The sequence below is a fragment of the Aotus nancymaae genome, unplaced genomic scaffold (assembly GCF_030222135.1).
Source record: "Aotus nancymaae isolate 86718 unplaced genomic scaffold, 86718_ANA_hifiasm-v0.15.2.pri h1tg000059l, whole genome shotgun sequence".
In the NCBI taxonomy this organism is placed as follows: Eukaryota; Metazoa; Chordata; class Mammalia; order Primates; family Aotidae; genus Aotus; species Aotus nancymaae.
The window spans coordinates 12546194-12560526 of NW_026988473.1; positions in this window are offsets into that span (position 1 = coordinate 12546194).

Below are 14333 nucleotides of genomic sequence, written 5' to 3' on the forward strand. Positions count from 1 at the left end.
GAGATGTTCATGGAGCCCCAGAGGGAGCTCAGTGCAAGTTCATTTCTCTTTTCTGGTTGAGAGGTGGCTCGGAGGAAGAAGGACACACAGGGAGTGTCTCAGTGTGGGATGGAGGCTTATGGAGAAGGGGTGGCCATCCAAGGCTTGGACAAAGGTCATGATGACTTCGACCAGCAAGCCTCAACTCTGTAGACTTGGTGGGGACCAGGCCCTCCCAAACACACCCGACAGGTGCCTGTCTTGGGGACATTGTCGCTACCCATCCTGCTGATGCTCTGCTGTCCCCTTCCCATGATGTGGATCTCTTTGCTGTCTCCCATCCTTGCTGAGAGGGGATCGGTTCTCTTCTTTCCAATACTGAAGATCTTTAGTAAAAGTTACCTTTTTTCCTTTTTCTGAAAGTCCCTCTCTTGAGAAATCAGGACAAGTGAGTCAAGGACAGGTCAAAGAACAGTGTAGGCTGGGTGTGGTGGCTCATACCTGTAATTCCAGCACTTTAGGAGGCCAAGGTGGGCAGATTACTTGAGGTCAGGAGTTCCAGACTAGCCTGGCCAACATGGTGAAACCTTCTCGCTACAAAATACAAAAATTAGCTGGGCATGATTGTACGTGCCTGTAGTCCCAGCTATTTGGGAGGCTGATGCAAGAGGATCACTTGGACCCGGGAGATGGAGGTTGCAATGAGCAGAGATTGCGCCACTGCACTCCAGTCTGGGCGACAGAGACAGACTCCGTTTCAAAACAGAAACAAAAACAAAAAACAGTGTAGACTTTGTGTTTCTCTCAAAAGCATTGCCAAGCCAGTGCCCCCAGGAGTGGCCCAGAAACCCCCACTCTTGCCTCAGGGTCAGTTCCCAGCCTCCCTGGGCACTTCCCCCACGTACGAATCCCACCTACTTTTTTTTTTTTTTTTCCATTTTCCGTTTGAGTTTCTCTCTTGTTGCCCAGGCTGGAGCACAGTGGCTCGATCTCAGCTCACCACAACCTCCACCTCCCGGGTTCAAGCGATTCTCCTGCCTCAGCCTCCCGAGTAGCTGGGATTACAGGCACGTGCCACCATGCCAGACTAATTTTGTATTTTTAATAGAGACAGGGTTTCTCTATGTTGGTCAGGCTGGTCTCAAACTCCCGACCTCAGGTGATCCACCCTCCTCGGCCTCCCAAAGGGCTGAGATTACAGGCATGAGCTACCATGCCCGACCAAGTCCACCTACTTTTTGATTGTCCTAAATCCAGAGTCTGTGGCCTGACCTGGTTTGTCACGCTCTCAATCCCTCCCCATCCCTAATTGGGAGCTGCAGGTGTGCGCAGAGGAGGCACGCCACACTCAATACATCTCGCATCCTCGCTGGACCCAATCCATTGGCTCGGTGATGTACGGACTGAGCCTCATCATAGCTGTTCGTTCCTGTTGTCCTTTCCAGATCAATCTGCCAGCTTGGCTTCTCTGAGCCCTGCTTGCCAGCATTCCTCCAATCCCACCACTTCCTTTGGACCTCTTTGTCAGATGGCTTGCTTTATCTAAAATTTTCAGATTTGACTTCAAGTCTTTCCTTTGTCCCTTCATATGGCTTAATGGCTGACCCTGTAGGAGGTAGAAATAAAGTGAGGAGCCCCAACTTTGAGGTGCACAAGTTGGAGGATTAGAAAGTCCAGCCACAGCCCGGGCCGCTGTGTCTGGAGGCCTGCCGAGCTGCTCCATGGTTGAGGGTGGGGCATACAGGAAGCCTTCCTTCTTCTGCAGCCCAGGTGCTCTGGCTGCCCTAGCTGCCTGGCTCTGGTAGAAGAAAGAAAAGTTCTGTCTCTGACTGGTCACCTAATGACACAATGAGATTGCACATAAAGAACACTCAACCCGTGTCTGCTCTTCCCAAAACCTTGGGCCTCTGACTGCACCATGGAGTCTGAGTATCACTCCCCGCCCCTGCCCCGCTCACCTGCTGAGGTGCTAGGCATGTGCCTAATCGCTTAATTTCTCTGTGCCACCTCTTAGGTATCACTTCCTCTGAGCCCAAATACATATCAGGTGTTGGCTGACACCTGAATAGTTACTCCTGGGAGGTGTCTGCTTCTCACTGGGGACTCCAAAAATCAAACCGAAAGCAAGGGCAAGCGCATTCCTATCGGACTTCAGGCTTGCAGGAGCTGGAGGTGGGGTGGGGGGGCCTCAGGGAGGGCATGAGGAAGTGCTTTGCTTTGCAAATTGTAGACAACTGTGTAAATAGGAGTGATTATTCTGTCCATTCCCTTTCTTTTCAACATGAATCAGCATCTCATGGCCCATGTTCCCCTATGAAGAATGGAAACTGAGGCTCTGGAGGGGTGTAAGGAGGAACCAGCCTTGAGCTTATATTGTACCCTTTCCTCCACAGGCACATCTGTGTTTTATTTTATTTTTATTTATTTATATGTTTTTTTAAGGCAGAGACAGAGTCTCGCTCTGTCACCCAGGCTGGAGTGCAATGGCACGGTCTCGGCTCACTGCAACCTCCACCTCCTGGGTTCAAGCAATTCTCCTGCCTCAGCCTCCCGAGTTCCCGGGATTACAGGTGCCCACCACCACACCCGGCTGATTTTTGTATTTTTAGTAGAGACAGGATTTCACCATGTTGGCCAGGCTGGTCTCGAAATCCTGACCTCAAGTGATCAGCCTGCCTCGGACTCCCAAAACGGTGGTAATATAGGTGTGAGCCACCACGCCTGGCCACATCTGTGCTTTAAATGGGAGGAAAGGGATTAATGTGCATTTTGTGGACGCTTGAGCCGTTTGTGTCTAGGACTCTTATGATCTTCATGAGTTTTCCCCAGGAAGGACACCGCTCCTCTTAGGGAGTGAGGACCTCCAGTCCCTACAAGATTCAGCCTCTCAAAATGCAGGCAGCAGTTCCAGGCCTGGACTGGGTTCTGTTGACACCAGGAGAGGGCGGGTGAGTGGTGTTTGGGACGTGGGAAAGTATTATGAAAACAGAGATGCTCCAATTCCTAGCGGTTCCCAAAGGAATGGTCCATGAAGGTGGGAAACCATTAAGCTACTTGGCATCTTAAAACCAAGTGGTTCAAGTTCTGAGATGGTTAACACGCCTTACAGCACCCACCGCCGCCGTTACTAGGAAGGAGCTCTGGTTGATGACGTCCCACACGGCGGGTACCTTTATGAACAGGAATTTGCTTTTTCAAATTCCAGAGAAGTAAGAGTAAAGTTGACTGTTCTCTATTCTTGAAAAATTTGGTTTTAGGGTGAATTCAAGAATGACTGACTGTACAGAATGGGGAGCAAACTTGGGAGAAATAAGGCACAGGTCAGAGCTCTCCCAAAAGTCCCCCAGACCATCAGCTATCTCTGAGGGTAGAGCTCAGGAATCTACAATCCATTTTCAAATTAAAGTATATCATACATTCTGTTAAGGGCACAGAACTTAGGCCCACTGAAATTTTACACATCTATACAGCTGTGTAACTACCATCTCGATCAAGACACAGAAGACTTTCCAGGCACTCAGACTCCATCATACCCCTCCCCAGCAGAGGTAACTGACCCACCTCTCCTGCTCCAGTGCTAATTAACCACTATTCTAACCTTTTAAGTGTTTGTTCTAAGTGTTTGTTTCACTCAATTCTCACTATCAATTAGTTTTGCCCGTTCTTGAACTTCACACAGATACACATTGTCAGGCGTGGTGGCTCACACCTGTAATCTCAGCACTTTGGGAGGCCAGGATGGGAGGATCACTTGAGCCTAGGAGTTGGAGGCTACTCTGGACAACAAAGTGAGACCCCGACTGTACACACACACACACACACACACACACACACACACACACAATTAGCTGGTCATGGTGGCGCATGCCTGTTGTCTTAGCTGTTTGAGACAACAGGAACGAAACTGACTCTGAGGCAAGATTGGAGGTGTCTGGGCCACTCCTGGGGACACTGGCTTGACAATGCTTTTGAGAAAAACACAAAGTCTACATTGTTTTTTGTTTGTTTTTGTTTTTGTTTTGAGATGGAGTCTGGCTCTGTCACCCAGGCTGGAGTGCAGTGGTGCAATCTGGGCTCACTGCAACCTCTGCCTCCTGGGTTCAAGTGATTCTCCTGCTTCAGCCTCCCGAACAGCTGGGACTACAGGTACACACCAGAACGCCTGGCTAATTTTTTTATTTTGTAGAGACGAGGTTTCACCATGTTGGCCAAGCTAGTCTGGAACTCCTGACCTCAAGTGATCCACCCACCTTGGCCTCCCAAAGTGGTGGGATAGGAGAATCTCTTGAGTCTGGGAGATTGAGGCTACAGTGAGCCATGATTGCACCACTGCACTGCAGCCTGGGTGACAAAGTGAAATCCTGCCTCAAAAAAGAAAAAAAAAAAAATATATATATATATATATATACACACACACATATATATAATGTAGTTTTTGGTATCAGGTTTCTTTTGCTCAACATCACCTCAGCAAAATTAATCTACATTGTGTGATGAAATGTTGATGCTTTTTGTGGTGATGCAGTATTCCGTCACGCGACTGTAGGACAGTTTGCTTATCTGTAGTCCTATTGGTGGGCAGTTGATCTGTTTCCAGGTTCTGGCTATTATGAATAAAGTTGCTATGGATATTCTTGTACACTACTTGTGCTGAGCGTATGCACTCATTTTGCTCGTGTAAATATCTTGGATGGAATTACCTAATCATAAGGAAAGTGTGTTGGCTTTGTAATGTGCTGACTTGCCTGTGCTGAATTCCCTTTCTCGTGTATTTCTGGTTCGAGTGAGACGTGAGGGTGACTCTTGAGGGAATCTGCACCGCGGAAGGGAAGCAGCAGTCAGTTTGTGGCTCACACACGTTGTGGCTGAACTGCTGGTGCACCTGGCTGGCAGGCAGCTGGCTTCTCCTTTGGCTTCGCCTACTGTTGGGCCAGGTGTGTATGTGGTTAGCTCCAGGCAAAGAACCTGGGCTTCTGCAGAATACTCACATTAACGATGACAGAGGCAACAAAAGCTGACATTGATTTAAAGGCTTCAGTTCATCCTCATGGGGTTCCAGATCATACTTTTGGGGCTCAGCTTGCTCTGTCTTCCCCACTTTATATCCGCTTTCCCTTCCCAACCGCCTGACCTGTGGAATTCAACTTCAACATGACATGCAAAGATAATAGCCTTGCGAGACTGCTTAACTACTGCCAGCAATTGAGTAAGGCCAAATCCCCGTGGTGATCAATAGAGAGAGTGGTTCCACATCCCTGGTTGAACCTGGCTGATTCAGTGTTTATTTTACTCAATTTGAAACTGCCACACACTTCTCCAAAGTGGCTGTTCCTGCTTACTCCCTCCAGTTGTTCTGTGTCCAAGCCCCACCTTGCTGTTTTCATTCTTTTAAATTTTACCTATTCTGGTGGGTGGATACCTGCATTTTTTTTTTTTTTTTTTTTTTGAGACAGAGTTTTGCTCTTGTTGCCCAGGCTGTAGTGCAATGGCGTGATCTTGGCTCACGGCAACCTCCGCCTTCCGGGTTCAAGCGATTCTTCTGCCTCAGCCTCCCGACTAGCTGGGATTACAGGCATGCACCACCAAGCCTGGCTAATTTTGTATTTTTAGTAGAGACGGGGTTTCTCCATGTTGGTCAGTCTGGTCTCGAACTCCCAACCTCAGGTGATCCACCCACCTCGGCCTCCCAAAGTGTTGGGATTATAGGCGTGAGCCACCGTACCCAGCCCAATACCTACATTTTTAAACAAGCTCTCTTTCAGCTTGGTTTGAAAGCTAATGGGTAAGAAACTAGTCTGAGGAAAGAGCTTAGTGCTTAAAGGATGCCAGTTTAATTTTCAATGATATCTTCACCACTTACTGGCTGCATGATCTTAGTTGACTTTTTATCTCTCTAGGCTTCAGTTTTTTCATCTATGAAATGAATTATTAATCATCGCTAACAAGTATTGACTGCTTACCAGATGGCAGACACTGTTCTAAGCACTTTATGTGTATTCCCTCATTGAATCCTCTTGACACATGTTGAGGTGGGTGCTATGATTGTCCCTAATTCAGAGAAGGGGAAACTGACTTAGGTAATCTACCCGAGGTCGCGGAGCTTATAAATAACAAAGAGTCAGGATTCAAACCCAGACAGTCTGGCTTCCAAGTCCATGTTTTTACCATCTCTGTCCCTCCATTGTAAGGAAGGGTGAGGACACAGTGATAACACTGAACTGAATTCTCTGCCAAGAGCAGCAGAGCTGGTATGTATTGATTATTCCTCTTCAGTGGGTCTCAATGGGAAATTGCCTTTCAGTTCTATTAAATATGCAGAAATTAATCAAAGCAAACAAGGATACAAAAAGCCTTCCACAATCATGATAAACGCAGCCAGAAAGGTAAGACATTCATAGGATCCAGAAAAATCCAGCACTCCAAAGGAGAGCACACCCAGATGGCTTCTTGCCTTGGATATTCTGATCCTTGGCAGGATGGAGGCTTTATAGAGGTATGTCAGGCTTCACCTACGTGTCAATCCATCAACTCCCTTCACTCTGACTTTGTACTCAACAAAGAACCTTCTGGTATTGATTTCCTTTCCCAAAAGCCTGTCCTTCCTGAAAGAGATTGTGCTGACCAGTCAGCCTCAGGATTCCTGTCTGCTGGGTGGTTTCATTTCTCACTGTAAATTAATAAATTGCATTTCAGGTTTATCAATCAGTCTCTTATGAGTTTGTTTACTGTGGGTCATTTCCCCTATACTTAATCACAACAACTAAGCTCCCAGGGAGGGGCTGGGGGGGGAACACCATTGGGGTAGCATAACAGATATCCAAAGAGTGGTATGAAAAGATAACTATCAGGCTGAAGAGGACACAGAGAGGACTTCTGTATGGGGAAGTGAACATCAAGACAAGATTCCTGGAGGTGGACCACACCGGCACAGGAAAAGAGGCACTTCAGCATAATGGTGAAAGCATGGGCTCTGGAGTCTGCCTATCTGCGTTGGAAGTCTGTCTCTTCCCATTTACTGGCTGAGTGACTTGGCCAAGTTACTTTATGTCTTGAGGCCTGAGTTTGTTTGTTTGTTTGTTTGTTTGTTTCTTTTTTTTTTTTTTTTTGAGATAAAGTTTTGCTGTCGTTGCCCAGGCTGGAGTGCATTGGCACGATCTCAGCTCACTGCAACCTCTGCCTCCCGGGTTCAAGCGATTCTCCTGCCTCAGCCTCCTGAGTAGCTGGGATTACAGGCACCCACCACCACACCCAGCTAGTGTGTGTGTGTGTGTGTGTGTGTGTGTATTTTTAATACAGATGAGGTTTCAACATGTTGGCCAGGCTGGTCTTGAACCCCTGACCTCAGGTGATCCACCTGCCTTGGCCTCCCAAAGTGCTAGGATTACAGGCATGAGCTACCACGCCTGGCTGAGGCCTCAGTTTCTTCATCTTTAAAGTTGGCATAATGATAATACCTCCCCCTCCTTATAGGGTGGCTGTGGGCATTAAATAATAATATGTATTACACATAGCTCTAAGCACAATGCCTGTCCCACAAGCAGCACTCAGTAGATTGGCATTACTGTTGCCATTATTAATACCCAAAAGGGTGCTCTCATTGAGAATTCTAGAAAGGCACACTTTGGAGGCCTGCTGCCTCCCTGGTGCCCCCAAGGCAATTTTGTCTTAAAAGGAATAAGAATTGAGTCTGTTTTGCTTTAAGACCTGCATTTTTTGCAGGAGGGCAGAATGCTTTTTGCAGATAGGGCTCTTACCTTGAGAGTGTTCACAGCCCATCTTGTGGTTTTGCAGCCCTCGAGGAGAGCTGCACGTACAATCTATAAGAACCCATCAGCCCTGGAACTTCCGTGGTTTCGGAGTCACTCTCAGGCCATCTCAGCTTCCAAACAGAGGCTCCCAGGGCAGACTCGCCATACAGGCCTTTTCTGCCTCTCCCGTGCAGCGTCTGGAGGCAAATTGCTGCACCCTGTGACAGAGCCCTGCTCAATGTCAGCCTCTGTACGGAGTCCCAGCATTTTATAAAGTCAGGGCAGAGAGAGGCTCAGCACTCACTTCACAGAGGAAGGAATGGAGGCCCCAAGAGAGAAAGGTGCTCAGGGTAGCCCACCCGGGGGGCTCCAAAGTCGGGACTGGACCCAAGGTCTGCCACTTCCTTGTCCAGTGCTCTGTCTACAGTCCCCAGTGGAGACTTCCCTAATTTCAGCACAGACTGGCTTCTGGTCTAATGCCATGCCTGGAGTACCATATGGGGTTACATGTGTTCTTCTGGCAAGGGGAGGTTCCCCTCCACCCCAGCTTCTCCTCCTCCCTCCAGCTAATCCCTATCCCCTTCCCCACCCTCCTTCAGCACCATGGAAACTGTTCCAGTGTCTTCCTGCTTCTCTTTGCCTTTTTCCACAACAAAAGTCCAGTGTTCAATTGGTCCCAGCTATTTCCTGCTCTTTTTATCTTGGGGGAGTTGGGCAAAGCTCCCAATGTGAAAAACCCCGTTGTTTTTACTCAGGAATTCTGTCTCCTCCTCCTGAATCCATTTCCTCTTTTCATGATTGGGCATGTGGATGGGTGTGGGTGTGGGTGTCTGTGTCAGCAGGGCAGGGAGACACAGAATCACAGAGAGGCAGCACTTCTCTCTCTCTCTCTCTTTTTTTTTTTTTTGAGATGAGTTTCACTCTTGTTGCCCAGACTGGAGTGCAATGGCGAGATCTCAGCTCACCACAACTTCTGCCTCCCAGGTTCAAGCGATTCTCCTGCCTTAGCCTTCCTGAATAGATGAGATTACGGGCATGCACCACCATGCCCAGCTGATTTTGTATTTTTATTAGAGACGAGGTTTCTCCATGTTGGTCAGGCTGGTCTTGAACTCCTGACCTCAGGTGATCTGCCCGCCTCGGCCTCCCAAAGTGCTGGGCTTACAGGCATGAGCCACCATGCCTGGCCCTTCTCTCTTGTTTTAAACAAGGGTGCCTTCTGAAAGGACTACCCATCTTCATTCCTATTAGTAATAATTGGTACCCCCATCAACCCAATTCCAGAGTTCATGCTCTGTCTAGCTCTTGGGAAGCCTCCCAGGAAGGCTGGGTAGGGCACAGATTAAGAGTATCAGCTGGCTGGGCATGGTGGCTCATGCCTGTAATCCTAGCACTTTGGGGGTGCCGAGGCAGGCAGATCACTTGAGCCCAGGAGTTTGAGACAAGTCTGGTCAACATGACAATACCCTGTCTCTACCAAAAATACAAAAAAAAATATCTGGGCATGGTGATATACACCTGTAATCCCAGCTGCTACTCGGGAGGCTGAGGCAGGAGAATCACTTGAACCCGGGAGGTGGAGGTTGCAGTGAACTGAGATCACGCCACTGCATTCCAGCCTGGGTGGCAGAGTGAGACTCTGTCTCCAAAAAAAGAAGAAAGAAAAAAAGAAAAAAAGCATTAGCTGCAGTCAGAGCATCAGGTTTCCCAGTCCCACCACTGCTACCGGGTGATGTCGGGAGAGTTGCTTGAACCCTCTGGGGCTTAGTTGAGGGAGAGGGTTGAACCCTCTAGGGCTTAGTTGGCCCAGATAATAGATGCTAATAACAACGCCTATCGTGAGATGAGTGACAGATTAAGCAAAAAGCGCTTTGAATCAGATACATAGCCAGTGCTCAGTACACAGCAGGTATTATTGATATTCATCATTTTTCTTTCTTTTTTTTTTTTTTTGAGACAGAGTTTCACTCTTCTTGCCCAGGCTGGAGTGCAATGGCAAGATCTTGGCTCATCACAACCTCCACTTCCTGGGTTCAAGCGATTCTCCTGCCTCAGCCTCCTGAGTAGCTGGGATTACGGGCATGTGCCACTACGCCCAGATTTTTTAAATTTTTGTATTTTTCAGTAGAGACAGGGTTTCTCCATGTTGGTCAGGCTAGTCTCAAACTCCCGACCTCAGATGATCCTCCCTCCTCAGACTCCCAAAGTGCTGGGATTATTGGTGTGAGCCACTGAGCCCGGCTGTTACTTGCCATTTTTCTTCTCAGGGGTGGGACGTGCCTTCATGTTGACACTTGTTCCCCAGCCTGGTCCTTAGAGTTGCAGGTTTAGATATTGTCAGTGCACTGAGAAATTTCTTTCTAGCAAAATCTATTGGGAAGTCAAGTTACTGGTAAACGGCTGCTTGACGAACATGGAAGTGGAGCTGGGGGTTGGAACGGGGTAGCAGGAGCCTCATCAGGCCTAGGATGGTGGGGCCTGGGGCTCCCCTTTCTATAAGGCCTGGCCCAGCACTCCCTGTGTCTGGTCTGGTCAGGGAGCTCTGTTTTCTGCCTGGTGAAAGGGAGACTGATCCAGGTGCGACATCCGCTGTCTCTAGCATCCACCGAATGGCTGCTCTGCGGGGCCGGAGTGGCCCCCTCCCTCCAGTGCCTCTTGGGGAGTCCTTTCAGATTCACCTCTGTCAAAGAGAAAGGTTTCCCCAGAACAAGGAGGCCTCATCTTTACTTGGCTGTGTAGTTGTTCCCCACCCTCCTGAGAACTGCTTTGAACACACTAGGAGATACCCCGAAGAGTCCAGCTCTAAGGCTCCATCCCCTTCCTGTCTACTCTGGCTCATGAGCAGACTTCCCACAGCTTACAAAACAATCCAAGCCCCTGCCTTAAGCCCACACAGTCTCGGGTGGGGCGGTGGCACTGAGTGCATCTGAGGTTACCTAGAGATCAGTTCTCTAAGACGGGGCTTCTTAAGCGAGATCAACTGAGCTCACCCATCACTCAGTGGATTTTTTTTCCCGAATTTCTTTCTTTTCAACGTTAGGAGCACTTTGCAATTCTCCCCAAATGTGACTTTATTTCCTCTTTGTTTTCCAGCAAGTCCATATTTGTTAACAACAATAGCTGCTATTTATTAATAGTGTACTAACTGGGCAGTTTTCATACATTATCTTTAATCCATACAACTCGATACCAATTTTGTAGATGAGGGGACGGAAGCTTGGAGATATCAGTAATTGGCTCCATATCAATGTGCTTGTATTATTTCTGGCATCAGCCTCAAGATGGTTAGCATGTTCCCTGCAGGTGAAATGAAGATGTTCTCATTTAGCTTCTGCTTTCTGACTTCCAAAGCAGGCTCTAGAAACCCCTTTCAAGACTGTAGGTGGGAAAAGCAACCATTGTAATTTGCACGAGCCCATTGTGAAAGGAAAGCTTATGTCTGTTTGTTTTTGTTTGCTGATGTGTTTGGTGTAGCCGAAATCAAAGCCCTTTATGTGAATGGCTCAGAATTTATCTACAGCTACAAATTTAGAAAGTGATGTCAGAGGGAAGGAGAGAATATCTGGACTCTGTCCAGAGACTGGCAATTGCCCTCGCTGAGGTTGTTCAGAGGAGGCTTGAGGAGAGGGGTCCGTGGAGAGGTGGGGGCTGCATTGGAAGGCGGCACTCTTGAGAACTAGAGGATACTAACCATTGCCTGTGCCAGGGGAATAATGGGGTGCAGCTCACTTATATTGCCCTGTTTGGCAAACCTTCTTTCCCGAACCTAAACATATCCATCTTCCCATGCTGGCCATAAAAACACCCATACGGCAGATCCTGGATATCCAGACCTGCTGATGACGGGAAGGAAAACCCCCTCCAGCATTGGTACTTGGGTAGGACGCAGGATACCCAGCTCTGTGCTCCCTCTTCCCCTCAAAGCAATATCCCATGGCTGGCATCCCCAGAACCTGGACTGGTCCTTACCAGCCAGTTAACTGGACCTCAGAAGGGTTTTGAGCAGCTAAGGGATGTCATCCAGCGGGAACCATGGAAATAAACTCTTGCAGCAGAATGACGATGGTTTGGATGCAGATGATGCCTGTGAGAGAGATGATGAGTGTCTGCACAGAGCAGTGGCCAAGGACGGATAGGAGCGATAGTAAGGGGTGAAATCAGTAGGACATGATTGATTGATGTGGGCTGAAATCTTAACGCCCTCACTTAGACGGTGACGCTGGCCTCAAATCTTGCCACTTTCATCACCAATCTGTGCTCTAGCTGGTTCCCAAATGTTCTCGTGCTGTTGAGGTTCCATGACTTTCAATGCGCTGTGCTGGCCTCTGCCTGGTAGACTTCCCTCACTCCAGATATCTGGGGTCTCTTTGTCTCTCTCCCACTAGAGAATGAGCCCCTTGAGGGCAGGCACTGAGTCTCTTCTCTATGAATCCCGGCACCTGGCACAGAGCCTGGGGCGCCACATGTATTGGTTGAACCAATCAATCAATAAAAAAAAAAGATGTGAGATGATGGGGAAGGAGGCGAAGAGAAAAGGGATGAAGACATTGGGTGCGCTGTCAGACCTTATTATAATCACTCCTCTCTCTGATGTTACTCATTAATCCTCATCAGAGCCAGGGAGGAGAGTGATAGAGTAGCATCTGCCTTTGCTGGCTGCTGGAATTCAAACCAAAGAACGCAGGAATGGTTCAGAGGATATTCTGATTTCCTGTTCCAACAGTTTCAGTAAGACTTGTGTTAGTAGAGGCTGTGTCTTCCACAGACATTGATGGGGGGTGTGGAGTGCAGGCTCTGAAAGCCAAGAGAGGTAACAAGATAAGGTGGACAGAGCCCTGGACGACCTGTCCGTGTCCTGTGCTCCAGTCCTGGATGTGCAGATAGCCCGTGAGCCGGACCTTTCTCACAGGCTCCTGAAGATTAACATTCTAAAATCTCTCTCTTTGCTTTGACTTTTTTCTGTTCTCCCTTACTGATCCCCCAGGTCCCCAGGAGACTAAGATGTATGCCAGAGCAGAAGATAGGGCATGCATGAATTTCAGGGTCTTTGTGTCTTGCGGTAAAATACAAAATCTTGGATCTTAAGTCCTGTTTGTCCCGGGCGGCTATATTTTTGTGGATTTTTCTCCTGTAAATAATGTTACTTTAAGAAAAGACTTGTTTTCTCTATCCAAATATCTGTTAAGATGGGGTGATGGGAGCTTTCAGAGTTGGGAAGGTACTGTGACTTCGTAGAGTGACCTTGGCAAGCTCCTTTGAAATTTCTCCCCAAAGCTGCTTCCCTGGCTCTGTCTACATAACTGCAGACTAGAAAATCCACTACCCTACAGTCTGCCGACAGCACCTGTACCGTGCAGGGACCTCATACATTCCTCTCATACTTCTTTTATGACAGTTCCTATAATTAAGGTACCATTGTCCCTGTCTTACAGATGGAGCAGTGGAAAAGCTTGCCTCCGGTTGTATAACTAGCGAGTACATTAGGATACAGGACCCCAGCCACCCCTTCCTCCCTTCAGCCAAATCACTAGGGTAGGGTCACAGACTTTATCTTTTGTGCTTTGGTGGTGATCTGGAAAATACTCAGTTCTGGCCATCCCCTACACCAACTTCTGTTTCTTCCTCTTTAACAAAACGAGGAGTGGGCTTGGAATAACTGGAGTTCCTGGGGCTCCAGGGAACAAGAAAGCTGGCATTGGGAGTCTGCAGACTGCATCTAATGTGCAAGAAGCTCTCCCCCAAACTGGGCTTTTGGCAAGGAAATGGACACACAGGCCAAAGAAGACGTTAGTCAGCTCCCGTGCTCTGGGCTGGAAGGATAGTAAGGCAGCTGCTTAGACTGGCTACCTCTGATCACAAGCTCCGATGGGCAATTATATATGTCTTTGATTAATAAAAAATGGGGCAATGAATGAATAGTTAATCAATGCAGTCTGGCGGGAAGGGGTCCTTGGGAGTGAAAAGACACTCCTCCAGGGGATGGTTTCTGAAAAGCCCTCAGTCCTGGTTCTTGGCTCCCTGATTCTGTGGTTGGGATATTTTGGCAGCTCTGGGAGTGTGAAACTGGGAGAGAGGGTTGAGCTGGTGAGCAAATAGGAAAAATATGTTCCCTGCACACCCAGCGGTCAAGGCAAGATGCATGAAACAGACAGAGTGTGTGTGTCTGTATGCCCGCATGTGATCTGTGTGTCCTCTGGGTGCCGTAAGTGTGTGACATTTTCCCTGGGTAGGTCTGAGTGAGTAACAGCATTCAACTAACTTGGTTAGGGGAGGCGGAGGCAAGGGGGCGAAGAGGCTGAAAGGCAGTGAGTTGGGGGGTTCTAGATGGAGAAGAAATTCCAAGAGGGAGAGGTAAAAAGGACGCGGGAGGCTGCGAGAAAGGGAAAAGGAGAAGGAAGTGATGGAGACTGGCAGGCTTGCCCCAGCCCCTTCCGGGAGGGCAGGCGGGGGCGGGAGGCAAGCAGGGGACTGGGAGGGGCTGCGAGAGGCGCGAAAGCGAATCTTGGCCAGCGCCGCAATCGCGCGGAGGGGAAGGGCGCGGAGAGCCCCAGCGCGGAGCAGGCAAGTAGGGTGAGGGGTCACCTTTCCTGCGTCCAAGGCCCCTCG